At 50.3% G+C, this 1,115-nt stretch overlaps 1 pseudogene; it reads left to right on the top strand.

The window, feature by feature from the left end:
- Positions 1–239: 239 nt before the first annotated feature.
- LOC149457480 (U2 spliceosomal RNA) lies at positions 240–414 on the top strand (annotated as a pseudogene).
- Positions 415–1,115: the final 701 nt, after the last annotated feature.

Below are 1,115 nucleotides of genomic sequence, written 5' to 3' on the forward strand. Positions count from 1 at the left end.
CAAAGGTAAATAATGCCCTTGCTATAGGTGAAGTCCATTTACATACCTCATGAAGTCTGTCTATAAAACTTCTAGGATGTTGCTAAGGACGTTGCTAAGAGTCTCCTAGCTCTTATTGCTCACATTCACCATAACAGGAATGAGCTTTCTCAGATTCAGACCCCCTTTAAAACCGAACACATATTAATGACACAGGTTCTGAGGCTAATTTAATGCAGATAATGAACTAAGTGAGTTTAATCGCTTCTCGGCCTTTTGGCTAAGATCAAGTGTAGTATCTGTTCTTATCAGTGTCCAGCAGGGGTGCTCCACGGTCATTCTAGCTTTGCGGTGATGACTGGTTGTATAGTACCCCTACTGGTATGATGGGGGTCCTGTTGGTTATTACGGGGGGAACAGAAACCGGTAGCCCATTGGAGTTGGAGCCCGGGAGTAATTCCCCTTTGGAACGTCAGAGGGACCCAGTACCTCCTGATTCGAGTGGATCTACCTCGGTCTAGCCAGGGGTCAGGAAGGCAGAAAGTCCGCAAACCAGTGCCCCCTGAGTGGTCGCCTCAGGGGTGCTCTTAGTAACACCTGGGTGTGAGACCCCACAGTGTGAACAGGCACAAGGCCACTGTGTTTACCACTTTTTCTGCACAGTGCCCTCAGGACCAGGCCTTCTGGCTAAGTTCGGGGTAATTTTTGCTACAAGCCTCAGGGCCTGGTCTGTGCACAATTTGGCATGACCACTTTTTTATTTTTATTTATTTAATTTATTTCACTCTCCCACGTTTTGTCACTTTTTTCTCACAGGATGGAGGGTGTGGGTCCTTGGGCCTGCCCTGAAGTCTAGGGGGAGGATGTGTGGCCTTTTAGTTCCTTCCTCCCCTGTCCCTAGGGGGTTTTCTCTCCGGGAGAGCCCCCTGGCCAAGTACTGAGTGGCTGGCTGCGGCTGGCCACAAGGAACGGTGGTCCGCCAGGCCTTTTGGCTAGGTGGACCAAATGGGAACCTTGTCCCTGTCAGGAGCTTCGTGCCCCAGGGGATCAGGGTAGAGGTCCATCCCCTTCGGGGGAAGAACAAAGCGCACCCCTAAGTGCACTTTTTCGTGTGGTGTTTTGCACTTGCACTTTTT

Source organism: Staurois parvus, unplaced genomic scaffold, assembly GCF_062004578.1.
Source record: "Staurois parvus isolate SC_StPar_1 unplaced genomic scaffold, SC_StPar_1.0 ptg000320l, whole genome shotgun sequence".
NCBI lineage: Eukaryota > Metazoa > Chordata > Amphibia > Anura > Ranidae > Staurois > Staurois parvus.